Source organism: Pristiophorus japonicus, chromosome 9 (assembly GCF_044704955.1).
Source record: "Pristiophorus japonicus isolate sPriJap1 chromosome 9, sPriJap1.hap1, whole genome shotgun sequence".
Lineage (NCBI taxonomy): Eukaryota > Metazoa > Chordata > Chondrichthyes > Pristiophoridae > Pristiophorus > Pristiophorus japonicus.
The window spans coordinates 215,789,292-215,802,067 of record NC_091985.1 but is presented as its reverse complement, the minus strand read 5'-3'; the positions used below and the strand labels follow the sequence as shown (position 1 = coordinate 215,802,067).

General features: G+C 45.2%; 1 protein-coding gene and 1 pseudogene across 1 annotated transcript in view; both read left to right on the top strand.

The window, feature by feature from the left end:
- Nucleotides 1-12,776, top strand: part of LOC139274124 (zinc finger protein 84-like) — a 74,363-nt gene that overhangs the window by 39,601 nt on the left and 21,986 nt on the right. The window lies entirely within an intron of this gene.
- On the top strand, nucleotides 12,061-12,284 carry LOC139274338 (U2 spliceosomal RNA; annotated as a pseudogene).

Below are 12,776 nucleotides of genomic sequence, written 5' to 3'. Positions count from 1 at the left end.
TGACCAGATCCTTTAATACCTTTAGTTAACAAACAGCTATCAATCTCCAATTTAAAATTAACAACTGACCTAGCATCAATTGGTGTTTGAGGAAGCAAGTTCCAAACTTCTACCACCCATTATATATAAATGTGTTTCCTCATTTCACTGCTAAAAGTTCTGGCTCTAATTTTTAGACTATGCCCCGAGTCCGAGAATCCCCAACCAGCGGAAATAGTTTCTCTCGATCTACCCCATCTGTTCCGCTTAATATCTTAAACTTCGATCAGATCAGCCCTTAACCTAAATTCTAGTGAATACAGTCCTAATTTGTGTAATTTTTCCTCATACCTTAAACCTTGGAGTGAGTATCATTCTGGTAAATCTACGCTGCACTCGCTCCAAGGCCAATATAACCTTCCTAAGGCATGGTGCCCAGAACTGCTCTCAGTGCTCCAGGTGTTGACTAACCAGGGCTTTGTATAGCTGCAGCATAACTTCTACCCCCTAGTATTCTAGTGCTCGAGATGTAAAAGCCAGCATTCCATTAGCCTTTCTGATTATTTTCTGTACTTGTTCATGACATTTTAATGATCTATGTACCTCGACTCCCAAGTCTCTGTGGACCTCCATTGTTTTTAGCTTTCCACCATTTACAATGTACCCTCTTGTATCTTTTTTATGTCCAAAGTGTCTACATTGAAATCGATTTGACGCAGTTTTGCCCATTAACTTAATCTATCGCTATCCCTTTGTAATTTGATGCTTTCAACTACACTGCCTGCAATGCCGGCTATCTTTTGTGTCAGCGGCAAATTTCGATATATGTCTTTCTATGCCATCAACTAAGTCATTAATAAATACTGAGGATAGTTGAAGCCTCAAAATAGATCCCTGTGGGACACCACATCCTGCCAACTTGAGAACCAACCTTTGTCCCTACCCTCTGTCTCCTACAGCTCAGTCAATTTCCTAACCAGGTCAATAATTTGCAATGAATTCCTACTATCACCACATTCCTCCACCCTGCTTGTGATCCACTTATCTGTGATGTTACAAGACAAAAGCTAAATTCCAATCTGGTGATTATTTACCTTACTCACCGAATACCTACCAGTGAATTCGTACTATCACCAAATTAATCCACTCGGCTTGTGTGAACGATCCAGTGATGGATTCCCACCAGCCCGAGCTCTCTCTCTAAATCTACTGGGCCTTGTTTTTCATTATTTTTGACAGCCTGTGTCTGTTTTTGAAGCAGTTTGTGCATTTTGTGCATTTATCTGAAACTTTTGACTAATTGGCAATAGATTCGTACTGATCTGCTGAGTGTATTTCCAGAGGACACCAATGCCGCGAGGGAGCAGAGTTCATAGCCAGGTTAAAATAGAATAAACCCAAACTCACATTCCAGAGATTGACAGGTACAGAAAAAAACCTACACTCACAAATTAGAAACTGACAGGTACAGAGTAAAATGCACACTTTCACAACATAGACTGACAGGTACAGAATAAAACCTACACTCTCCCACCATAAACTGAGGATAAAAACCCACACTCGCATACTGGAAACTGACAGGTTCAGTAAAACCCGCACTCGCATCGCAGAGGCTGACAGGTACAGAATAAAACCCACACTCACAGAGCAGAGACTGACAGGTACAGAATAAAACCCACATTCCCATAGCAGAGACTGACAGGTACAGAATAAAACACACACCCAGTTATCAGAACAATAATATGCAGCAAGTAAAACCCATAGTCCCCTATCAGAAATGACAGGGGCACACTCACACACCAGAGACTGACGGAAAGAGTAAAACTCTTCAGGAAATCCCACTCCAGTGTCCGGCTCACTGAATCATTTTGTTGGTAATTCGGATTATAATTAAAATCCTCTCAATGTGGCCTATTTAATTAGAGATAAAATCAACTTATGAAACAATCCCATTTTTGCACATTTAATTTGTGACAAAAAGATGGTCTAAGCATGTGCTAAATACATGCTGCTCCTCCCCTCCCCACACAGTGTTTAAACCGACGGGAAGGGCCCAGACGAGCTCCGCTCCCCCAGCTCTGTCAGCGGCTGCCGTTTCCTCTGTGCTCGGCTGATGATCGTTGAACACATCAGGGAGCGGAGATATCCCGGGCCCGAGTAAGGGAGCAAACAGCAGCCTCCTTCCAGCAGCTCATCGCATTGGCACTGTGTCCGCAGATGGGCTTTGAGTCGGGGTAAGTTCAGCTTCAGTCGGGGGCTGTCTGTGAGGGGCAGAGTGCAGCAGGAACTAGTTTTGGAACATAGAGTGAGTGGGGGAAGGGAGAGGCCATTCTCGGGCTGTGTGTGTACGGTGTAAGGTAACAGAGAAAGTAAATCACCTCGCTCTTTCAAATCAGTGCTGCTTTCTTTCCCCAAATCAGTAGTGAATGTTCCTGATTCAGTTCCAATCTCACAGTGTCTGTTCTTGGACAGTGAACAGTGGAAACACAGCCTGACAGTGAGGATTTGAGGAGTGTCACAAAGTACATCTATTGCAGGCACCAGGAGAGGAGTGTGACAGGAGACATTTCAATAATCGGTTATTTTGTTTCGGTGCGTTGAATTCTCTAGAACCGTGTTGCTGGTGATCGAGAGATACATTGTCGCTCCCTCAGATACATCTGTGACATTCTGTTAACTGTACAGGCTCTCAGCTCTGTTTCATTAGACTGAAAACAATTGTTGTACAGCCCAGATACCTGTGGTTATAATCCAGGAAGCGATTCAGAATTGTACAGGTAGTTCCATGGAAGTGGGAGATATAAACCTGGACTGTGCCAATCGGGTGTTCCCATTCATGGACCAGTGCTGGGTTTGGGTTGTGTCTGGATGCTGATAACTTACTATAGAACCGTCTGACACAGCTGGTGTGGGGAATCTGATCACTCACCACACCTCCACCACGACCGTCCCGCTCCTCTGCTCATGGTCGTGGCAGAGGTGTGGTGAGTGATCGAGGCGGAGGAGCATTGAAGGATCATGGCTGAGATTCGGTGGGTGATCGTGGCGGAGGTTCGGCGAATGTTTGGTGTGGATGTGCGGTGGGAGATCATGGCGGAGGTGCGGCGAGTGTTTTGTGGTGGAGGAGCGCTGAGAGATCGTGGCGGAGATGTGGCGAATGAGGGTACAGGGCCCAGAAGAGCCGATGGCCCAGGGGCAGCACAGGCCAGCCCACACTGGGTCTGTGCGCACTAGGTCCGTGCAGCCGAGCAGGTCTCCAGTCCTGGTCAATCCTTGCCACTGGATAAAGTCCTAGCTCTGTCAAGCCTGTGTGGTGGCTGATGTGCAACGGTCACCACACGTTAAAAAAAATCCACGCACAGGCATCTTCCACCCTTTCAATTGGAGTTCAGGACTGGAATATCAGGTCCTTCATTGAAACATCTGTGAACTCACGTGGAAGCAATTCATCCTGGTTCGAGGGACCGCCTATGATGATGATGATGAGAGAATCTGAATGCCGCTGTATTGCAGTGAGGTCAGACAATGTCACTGTTTGTATCGCGCATTCCTTTCTCCAGATACTTTACTTTATTATAAAAATACACATTAATTATAACTTTATTGTTATAGTCTACGGGCACCTGTCCATGACTTGTACCTAATATTTTTCTCATATTCTAGGAGCAAAATACTTCACCCCCAGGATAAATGTGATCTTTCCTCCACCTGGAACACAAGGAACAGTGCAGGCAGCTCCTTCTCACACAGTAAGTACATTATCACTCACAGCGTGCAGAGATACAGAACTGACCTCAATCATATTGTCACAGGCAGCAGAAGCTGTCAGTCCCACAGTGATCCAAATCCCAAAGGTACATTATGAATCCTACAGTCACTTGGAACAGTACAATAAGTCCAAACATATCGCTCTGAGAGACAGATCCATTTTCACCCCCTTACTCACACACAAGGACTGACTGACACGGTGTCAATCCACACTGGTGTCTGTACACTGACTCTCAAACCCAGCAACTAACATACAAGAGCAGAGAAACGGAGGTAATGGACTGAACCAAACCTCCTCCTGAGACAATCACAGATAATCGCAAACTAGCATAGGCCTAAAGAAGGAACCGAATCCAACAGTCACACAGAGCAAGAATAGCACGTACAAGAGACTGTCAATTACATAATGAATCTTGCACTCTCACACATCACCATTCTAACAGAGGCAGAGTGAATCTCTCACTCTCAAACAGTAGCAAAAACTGACAGCTACAGAATGAACCACACACCCACCAACAGTGCCAGAGACTGAGAGACACAGAATGGACCCCACACCTACAAACAGTGCCAGGGACTGAGAGACACAGAATGGACCCCACACCCACAAACAGTGCCAGGGACTGAGAGACACAGAATGGACCCCACACCCACAAACAGTGCCAGGGACTGAGAGACACAGAATGGACCCCACACCCACAAACAGTGCCAGGGACTGAGAGACACAGAATGGACCCCACACCCACAAACAGTGCCATGGACTGAGAGACACAGAATGGACCCCACACCCACACGCAGTGCCAGGGACTGAGACACACAGAATGGGCCCCACACCCACACGCAGTGCCAGGACTGAGAGAGACAGAATGATACATACTCTCGGGCACAGTGAATGACAGATTGAGATTGAATCACAATCACATATGGTAACAGACTGACTGACTGGCAGATATAGGTTAAAATCCACACTCACATATTAGAAAGTGACTGGTACAGAGTAAAATGGATATTCACATAACTTTTATTCTGTACCTCTCAGTTTTTGTTAACACATTCTGTAAACCAATAGATACAGAATAAAATACACACTTGCATTCCAGAGTCAGACAGCTATAAAGTAAAACACACACTCACATACCAGAGACTGGAAGATATGACTAATATCCACACTCCTGTACAAGAAACTGGCAGGTACTGATTAAAATACACAATCACATACTGGAAACTAACAATTGGAGAGTAACAACAACAGACAAATACCAGAAACTGACAGGTAAAGATTAAAACCAAACTCACTTTCCAAAGACTGACAGATACAGAGTAAAGCCCACACTGACACCACAGAGAGTGACACATACAGTCTATAACACACTCACACATGAGAAAATGACAGCTACAGAGTCAAACCCACGTTCACATCCCAGAGAGCGACAGCTACAGAGTAAAATCAACAGCCACATAAAAGACACTGACCGATGCAGAGTCAAACGAACGCTCACATCCCACAGCCTAACAGGTACTGATTAAAACAGACTCACACATCAGAAACTGATAGTGCTGCATTTGTGCTGTATCTATCACAGCAGAAACTGACAGGTATAGATTAAAACCCCTATTCATATACTAGAAACTGACGGGTACAAAATAAAACCCAACTCAGATTTGAGAAAATGAAAGTTACAGAGTACAACCCAGACTCGCGTCGCAGATATTAACATACAGAGTAAAACTCACACTTTCATCCCAGAGCCTGAATGATAGAGGAAAACCACACTTGCATACCAGAAACTGACAGATACAGAGTAAAACTCACACTCTCACATCAGAGACTAACAGATACAGAGTAAAATCCACACTTGCATCACACCGACAGACAGCTATAGAGCAAAATCCACACTCCCATACCAGAGACTAAGCTATACAGAGTAAAACTGACACTTACATAAAAGACAAATAGAGATACTCACTCTCTCATATCATAAACTGACAGATACAGGCTAAAATTCACTCTCACATATCAGAAACTGGTTGGTACTGATTAAAGCCCACATTAACATACCAGAAAATGACAGATACAGAATAAAACCCCACTCACATACCAGAGTCTGACAGATACAGAGTAAAACGCACACTCACATCCCAGAGACTGAGAACTACAGAGTTTTACCTACATTCCCATACTGGAAACAGACAGGTACATGCAAAAAAAATCACACTCACATCCCAGAAACTGGCAGATACAGAGGAAAACCCATGTTACAAATTTAGAAAATGACAGGTACAGAATAAAACTCTCATAACAGAAACTGACAGGTTCAGAATAAATCCCCAATCACATACGAGAAACTGACAGGTACAGGGTAATACCCACATTGACATACCAGAGACAGACAGATACAGAGTAAAATCCACACTCACATCCCGGAGACAGGCAAAAACAGAGTGGAACTCGCAGTCACATTCTAGAAGCTGACATAGTGTATAATAAAACCCACTTTCGCCCACCAAAAACTGAAGAAAGAACAACACTCACGTATCAGATACTGACAGCTGTAAGAGAATAAGAAATAGAAGCAGGCAGTAAGGCCCCTTGAGCCTGCTCCACAATTCATTACATTCATGGCTGAACTTCACCCTGAACTCCTGCCTGATACCCATTTCCCTTGATTCCCTTTGTTCTCTGTCTTGAATATACTCATTGACTGAGTGTCTCAGACCTATGTGTATAGAATTCCAAAGATTCACATCCCTCTAAGTGAATACATTTCTCCTCATCTCAGTCCGAAGTGTCTGATCCCTTATCCTGAGACTATGATCCCTAGATCCAGACTATCCAGCAAAGGGAAACATCCTCACAGCATCTACCCTGCCAAGCCTTCTAAGATTTTTTTTTAGGTTTCAATGAGTTCAGCTCTCATTCTTCTAAACTCCAGAGTGTATAGGTGCATTTCACTCAATCTCCCTATCCCAGGATTCAATGTTGCACCCCCCTCTAATATCCTTCCTTGGGCAATGAGACCAAAACTGTGCCCAGTAATCCAGGTGTGGTCTCACCAAAGCCCTACATAATTGCAGCCACACTTCTTTACTCTTATACTCCAAACCCCTTGTAATAAAGGCCAACATATACTTTACCTTCCTAATTGCTTGCAGTAGCTGCAAGTTAACTATATGTGATCCGTGTACAATGACACTCTTATCCCGCTGAATAACTACATTTACTAGTCTCTCTTTTAAACATTCTGCTTTTCCATTCATATAAAAATGAACACACACTCACATCCCAAAGTCTGAACAATACAGTGTAAAACCCACACTCACATCCCATAGTCTGAACTATACAGTGTAAAACACACACTCACATCCCATACTCTGAACTATACAGTGTAAAACACACACTCACATCCCATAGTCAACAATACAGTGTAAAACACACACTCACATCCCATAGTCTGAACTATACAGTGTAAAACACACACTCACATCCCATAGTCTGAACTATACAGTGTAAAACACACACTCACATCCCATAGTCTGAACTATACAGTGTAAAACCCACACTCACATCCCATAGTCTGAACTATACAGTGTAAATCCCACACTCACATCCCATAGTCTGAACAATACAGTGTAAAACACACACTCACATCCCATAGTCTGAACTATACAGTGTAAAACACACACTCGCATCCCATAGTCTGAACAATACAGGGTGACAGGTTGAGCAGAGACCGTGGCTTCTGAGCTTCCAGATCCACCTCCAGGCTTCACGCTCCAGCATTGAAATACTTGCCTGCCCCCGCCACCCCTCCCCCCTCTCCCCACCCAGTATTTAAACCGATGGGAAGGGCCCATGCGAGCTCCCCACCCCCAGCTTTGTCAGCAGCAGCCATTTCCTCTGTGCTGGGCTGATGATCGTTGAACACATCAGGGAGCGGAGATATCCCGGGCCCAAGTAAGGGAGCAAACAGCAGCCTCCTTACAGCAGTACATCGCTTTGGGAATGTGTCTGTAAATGGGCTTTGTGTCGGGGTATCGGGGGCTGTTTGTAAGAGGCAGAGTGGAGCAGAAAGTAGTTTGGGAACATGGAGTGAGTGGGGGAAGGGAGAGCATGTGTACAGTGTAAGGTAACAGAGAAAGTTAATCACCGCACTCTTTCAAATCATTGCTGCTTTCTTTCACCAAATCAGTAGTGAATGTTCCTGATTCAGTCCCAATCTCACTGTGTCTGCTGTTCTTGGACATGAACATGGAAACACAGCCTGACAGTGAGGATGTGAGGAGTGTCACAAAGTGCATCTATTGCAGGCAGCAGGACAGAAAGTAGACATTTCAAATTTGGTAATTTTGTTTCAGTGCGTTGAGTTCTCCAGAACCATGTAGAAGGTGATCGAGAGATACATTGTCGCTCCCTCAGATACATCAGGATCTGGGCTCTGTGACATTCTGTTGCCTGCACAGGCACTTAACTCGGTTCCAATAGACTGAGAACAATTGTTGTACAGCCCAGGTACCTGTGGTTATAATCCAGAAAGCGATTCAGAATTTTACAGGTAGTCCTATGGGAGTGGAAGATATACACCGCGACTGTATCAATCAGGTGATCCCATTCATGGACCAGTGCCGGATTTGTATTGTGTCTGGATGCTGATAACTTTCTGTAGAACCGTCATACACACCTGGTGTGGAAAATCTGAGTGCCGCTGTACTGCAGTGAGCTCAGACAAGGACCCTGTTTGTATCACGGTTTCCTCTCTTCAGATACTTTACTTTATTATAAACATAAACATTCATTACTACTGAAGGATATCCTTATTAGGGGGAAAGTGTATTCGGGAAATTGATGGGATTGAAGGCCGATAAATCTCCGGGGCCTGATAGTCTGCATCCCAAATTACTTCAGGAAGTGGCCCTAGAAATAGTAGCTGCATTGGTGATCATTTTCCAACAGTCTATCGACTCTGGATCAGTTCCTATGGACTGGAGGGTAGCTAATGTAACACCACTTTTGAAAAAAAGGAGAGAGAGAGAAAGCGGGTAATTATAGACCAGTTAGCCTGACATCAGTAGTGGGGAAAATGTTGGAATCAATTATTAAGGATGAAATAGCAGCACATTTGGAAAGCAGGGACAGGATCGGTCCAAGTCAGCATGGATTTATGAAAGGGCAATCATGCTTGACGAATCTTCTGGAATTTTTTGAGGATGTAACTAGCAGAGTGGACAAGGGAGAACCAGTGGATGTGGTGTATTTGGACTTTCAAAAGGCTTTTGACAAGGTCCCGCACAAGAGATTGGTGTTCAAAATCAAAGCACATGGTATTGGGGGTAATGTACTGATGTGGATAGAGAACTGGTTTGTAGACAGGAAGCAGAGAGTCGGAATAAACTGGAATATCGCCGCCGCCGATCGGATTCCAAACGGGCATCTGTTATAAACAAAAAGACCTTTGTGTGTGTGTGTTGATGCAGGTGAGGGCGTTTGATGATTCCTCCAGTTCCTGCGTCATGTAGGCTGAAGTCAGATCCAGCTTTGTGAACGTCTTTCCTCCCGCCAGCGTTGCAAAGAGGTCATCGGTCTTTGGTAGTGGGTATTGGTCCTGCAGGGAGAAACGATTGATAGTTACTTTGTAGTCGCCTCAGATTTTGACTGTGCCATCTCCCTTGAGGACTGGGACGATAGGACTGGCCCATTCATTAAACTCGATCGGTGAAATGATGCCCTCTCCTTGCAGCCGATCTAGCTTGATCTCTACCCTTACTCTCATCATGTACGGTACTGCTATCGTCTTGTGATGGATGGATCATGCCCCCGGAATTAGATGGATCTGCACTTTTGCTCCTTGGAATTTCCCGATGCCTGATTCGAACAGCAAAGGAAATTTGTTTAAGACCAGAGCACACGAAGTGTCGTCAGCGGGCGATAGCGCTCAGACGTCGTCCCCGTTCCAGTGTATCTTTCCCAGCCAGCTCCTGCTGAGCAGCGTGGGACCATCGCTCGGTACCACCCAGAGTGGTAGCTTGTGCATCGCTCCATCGTAGGAGACCTTTATGGTAGCACTGCCGATTACAGGAATCGGTTCTTTCGTGTAAGTTCTTAGTTTCTTACGAACTGGAGTTAAGACTGGCCTTGAGGTCTTGTTGCACCACAACATTTCAAAAGTATTTTTGCCCATGATGGACTGGCTTGCACCTGTGTCCAGCTCCATTAACACTGGGTGTCCATTTAGTTCAACATTTAGCATTATCGGGGGACAATTTGTGGTGAATGTCTGCACTCCATGTACCTCTTTCTCCTCGATCTGAGGCTCTGGTTCGTCGTGATCCTCTGTGGATCTGTCCTCTTCTGCAACATGGTGGTTTTAGGTTTAATATTCTTTGCAGCTCGCCTGCACAGTCGTTGGAGGTGTCCCATTGTTCCACAGCCCTTGCAAATGTACTCTTTGAATCGGCATGAATGGAAACAATGATCACCCCCGCAGCGTCAACAAGGTGTTAATGGCCTTGCATTCATCACCCTTGATGGTGGACTCTGAGACATCTGCAGACGTGTATTTGCAGGTATATGTGATCAGCCCTTTGCATTACGATTCAAAAACAACATCACTTTGTTCACAGTACTTGTAGCAGCACTTGTGTGCTGAGAGATTTGCTTTATATTGTCACTGGTGGCAATGAATGCCTGGGCTATTGCTATGGCCTTACTCAAGGTTGGAGTCTCTACAGTCAAAAGTTTGCGAAGTATGGTTTCGTGGCCAATGCCAAGTACGAAAAAGTGTCTGAGCATGTGCTCCAAATGTTCTTCAAATTCGCAATGTCCTGTAAGGCATCTTAGCTTGGCGACATAACTCGCCACTTACTGGCCGTCAGACATTTTGTAGGTGCAAAACCGGTACCTCGCCATCAGAATGCTTTCCTTCGGGTTCAAATGCTCTCAGACAAGTGTGCACAAATCATGGTATGATTTCTCTGTGGGTTTTGCTGGAGTGAGCAGTTTCTTCATGAGGACATACGTTGGTGCCCCACAGACAGTGAGGAGGATCGCCCTTCATTTGGCAATGCTTTCTTCCCCATCTAACTCATTGGCCACAAAGTATTGGTCGAGTCACTCCGCAAAAGTTTCCCAATCATCTCCCTCCGAGAATTTCTCCAGGATGCACACTGTGCTCTGCATCTTTGGGTTCGCTATCTGTATCTCATTGCCAGTTGTAGTAGATGGAGAACGAGTCAGATTGAACACTGTGAACTCAAAGTAAAGTGTGACCGTAGTCTTTTGTTGCAAGTCTCCAGAGTGCCTCTCCAACCTGTGAAGCCTCCTTAAATATCTGTGCTCCCTTGGGACTCCAGGGGATGAGCCCTTTGGTGGGTGTACAGAGTAAATACAAGTATACATAAATAACAGTAAAGAGTTGGGGTCCCAGCACTGATCCCTGCGGCACCCCACTGGTTACTGATTGCCAACCCGAGAATGAACCATTTATCCCGACTCTCTGGTTTCTGTTCGTTAACCAATCCCCTATCCATGCTAATATATTACCCCCAACCCTGTGAACTTTTATCTTGTGCAGTAACCTTTTAGGTGGCACCTTGTTAAATGCCTTCTGGAATTCCAAATACACCACATCCACTGGTTCCTCTTTATCCACCCTGTTCATTACATCCTCAAAGAATTCCAGCAAATTTGTCAAACATGACTTCCCCTTCATAAATCCATGCTGTTACATCCATGTTACAGCAGTGACAGATAAGAAAGGTGTTGAATTAAACGATGGGTGGAAGCTAGCATCAGGGCGGAAGGACAGTGAGGGGCTCTTGCCTTCACAGAAGGACTCCCATGTCCTGATCAGAAGTGACCCTCAGGCAATCTCGGTTACAAACCGGTTAATGACTCGAACATGTAGAAATGTAGATCGACAAACATAGCTGTTCAGATTATAGAATATATACAGGAAAAAACGTGAGTGAACCTTCCTCATAAGTCCGGCCATCATTAACCATTTTTGCCTGAGAGCAGAATGAAACATAAAGAACAGATTTAAAATCGGAAGGGGATGTCATTGATGACCTAATTCAAGAATTTGAGATTTTGGCGAGCAATAAATCTGATTGGATGTTTAAAGATACCAATCAGAGAGATGCAGAACAATGGAAATTGACAACGTGGCCAATGAACCAATTACAGTCATTGCCTTCACCCATCCCTCATTAGCATAGGGCTGTGGGCGGAGTGTGGGGCTGCCTATATAATGCGAGCCCGGAGCAGAATTTCCTTTATAGCTGTACCTGACTGAACAAGACGATGCCTGAGGAAAATAAATCGCTTCTTGGCCTTTTGGTTAAGATCATGCGTAACTGACCTGACAGGGGAGTAACCATGACCCCAAAGTGGTTCTCCCTGGATCAGGAAGGTAGCTTTCCTATGCTTTTTGGAAATAGGAGGTGGGTGGGGTGGCTTGACGGAAGTGGATGGGGTTGCTGACCCATCCACCTCCATGGCACGAACCTGGTATTGCAGTACTTCCAGGAACGGTGCTTGGGCTCTAGGCCTTTTGGCTAAGAGCATTAGCGTAGGGTGATCCTTGATGTGTGCAAGGTGACCTCTGGCGTTTGTGATCTGACAAAGAATTGGAAAGATTGGCTACGATTCAAAAAAAAAAGAAACCAGCTTCGAAAAAGGGTGCCAAGAAAGTAATCAAGAAAACACCACCGAAGGGTGGCAAGAAGCGCAGAAAGTCGAGGAAGGAGAGTTACTCCATTTACATCTACAAAGTGATGAAGCAAGTTCACCCCGACACCGGCATCTCCTCCAAGGCCATGGGCATCATGAACTCGTTTGTGAACGATATTTCCGAGCACATTGCGGGTGAGGCTTCCCGCCTGGCCCATTACAACAAGCGTCGCACCATCAGTTCCCGGGAGATCCAGACCGCCGTGCGCCTGCTGCTATCCGGGGAGCTGGCCAAGCATGCTGTGTCGGAAGGGACAAAGGCGGTGACCAAGTACACCAGCTCCAAGTAAAACTCCACGCTGTC